General features: G+C 40.9%; 1 non-coding gene across 1 annotated transcript; it reads left to right on the top strand.

The window, feature by feature from the left end:
• The first annotated feature begins 689 nt into the window (after positions 1 to 689).
• Positions 690 to 761, top strand: Trnas-gga. The gene has a single exon. It is a non-coding gene; the product is annotated as a tRNA-Ser (tRNA).
• The last annotated feature ends 1575 nt before the right edge of the window (positions 762 to 2336 follow it).

The raw sequence follows: 2336 nt of genomic DNA, 5'->3' as shown, positions 1-2336 counted from the left end.
AAAGTGAAAAAAGGCGCCAAGTGCACGCGCACAAGCGCCTTTCGCTATAAAAATACTCTTATACAAAATAGTGTTATTTCAATTTGTTGTGAAAAATTCTTATACAAAATAGTGTTATTCTAATACAAAAACACTGTCATATTCAAACTAAAAAACTGTTTTACAAAATAGTTGTTTTAATATTCTACAAAAATAGTGATATAAAAATATTGCGCCAATTAATAAAAATTTATATTACAAAATTCATTTATTATTATTTCTAATATTAAAAATTGTAATGTGATCAAAATAGTGGAATATATATAAGCGAAAAAAATTTTTAATTAAAAAGATTAATTTAAGTGTTACGTCCTGGTGACTCCACGATTCCTTCCTTCCACGAAGTTGCGGCAATGATAATCGATCGGTGATAGAAATGAGTCGTTTGGTAAACAGAGCATCTTGCGTCACACATTCCTTAAACATTTAGTCACTTATCAATATCTATATCTATGAGTAACCGTGAGAAAGACGCGACGAGATCGCTGAGCGGCTACGGGCGCCAATTTTCAATCGTTATGATTTGGACCGCTCTGGAGACGTGCTGGGGATTTCGTCTCTCCGTGACAATCGGCACTGCATCCATTGAGCGAGATTCCAACATCGCTCTGGAGTCGTATGTACTGTGTTAGAGTGGCGTAAGGTGCGAGGTCTGAATAGCTCAGTGGTAAGAGCAGTTGCCCGGAAAGCGAAAGACTCGGGTTCGATTCCCGATTCAGCCACTTGTACCTCGCATATTTTTTCAGACCCGCAAATGTTGTTTTCTAACAATTATTTGTCGGGCTGAGGAAGTGTGTAAACGCCCTACACAGACACGACAGTGCCGCTGCCACGGAAGAGATGGATGCTTGGTTCGTGCCTCCTCCCGCCTTAAATCCCCCCCTCGCTTCACTCTGCGGTGTACATCTGTGCCAGCGTAAGTGCTGGTAATCTGTCCACTAGATCCACCACGTGGTGACGGTGGAAGATCGTATTATTAATTGGGAGCAGAAGAGGGGGCTGCTTAGGCGTAGTGGTTTAGGATGGACTACTCAAGGAGGCTTCCATTCATACTGGTGGTGAGTCAAGACTCATCGCTGAGCGGCTACGGGCGCCAATTTTCAATCGTTATGATTTGGACCGCTCTGGAGACGTGCTGGGGATTTCGTCTCTCCGTGACAATCGGCACTGCATCCATTGAGCGGAAAGCGAAAGACTCGGGTTCGATTCCCGATTCAGCCACTTGTACCTCGCATATTTTTTCAGACCCGCAAATGTTGTTTTCTAACAATTATTTGTCGGGCTGAGGAAGTGTGTAAACGCCCTACACAGACACGACAGTGCCGCTGCCACGGAAGAGATGGATGCTTGGTTCGTGCCTCCTCCCGCCTTAAATCCCCCCCTCGCTTCACTCGTATAGTAAGTTTACGCTGTACTAATCCATTGTTTTTACAACGAAAGTCTGTTTACGACTTTTAAGCGTGGGCGAGAGGCAAAGCCTCTCCCCCTGCATCTCCACCCTCCCCCCGCAAAAAAAACTGACCAAATGCAAATCTAATTTTTATTCAAAAAATAGAAATTGGTTTGCGTTAGGTTAGAATTTTTCGGGGCGGGGATGCAGAGCCTCTCCTCCATGCATTCACTTTGCAATGATTGTAAACAAAACTTTTTCTAGTTAGAAAATGACAAATACATTAGTACGACGTACACAAACTTCATTCTTCCTATTATTTCATAATATATAAAGAAAAATATTAAGATGGTCAAATTTTAATTTGTTATATTTCCTAAACTAATGCCGTTCACCATTTGATTTTTGCGGAAAATTATTCAGAACAATCTCCCTTATATCATATCCAAGTGGCGATAAAATCGGTAAGATGTGATCTATTATGTATATTTACCAAATTTATATAATCAAATATAAATATAATAAAATATGTTTATATATCAGTTAAGCATGAGATACAATGGCAATGAGAGCACAGCGCATAAAAGTTTATTACAAACAAAATCTCAATTGTATCTCAATTGTATCGTAAAGCGAACGTTTCGGCCCTTTTTTTGGGGCTATCATCAGCGCACGGAATAATAATATCAAAAAATATTAAAAAATGAAGATGGAAGGAGAGATTGATGGCGGGAGGCACTACACCTGTAATGGCTGTAAGGCAGGCTGAGATGGTGGGCGTCTGCAAGGCGGTGCGGCGGCCGGCAGGGGTGCAGGAAAGGATGGGATCCCTTATGGAATTACTCAATAATAAGGTTCCTAGCAACTATGAAATCAAGGTATTACGAGCGGAGCAAGTTAAAATTAA

Source organism: Formica exsecta, unplaced genomic scaffold (genome assembly GCF_003651465.1).
Source record: "Formica exsecta isolate Colony F162 unplaced genomic scaffold, ASM365146v1 scaffold132, whole genome shotgun sequence".
NCBI lineage: Eukaryota > Metazoa > Arthropoda > Insecta > Hymenoptera > Formicidae > Formica > Formica exsecta.
Note: the sequence above shows the minus strand (reverse complement) of the source record. Positions and strands in the feature narration are given on the sequence as shown.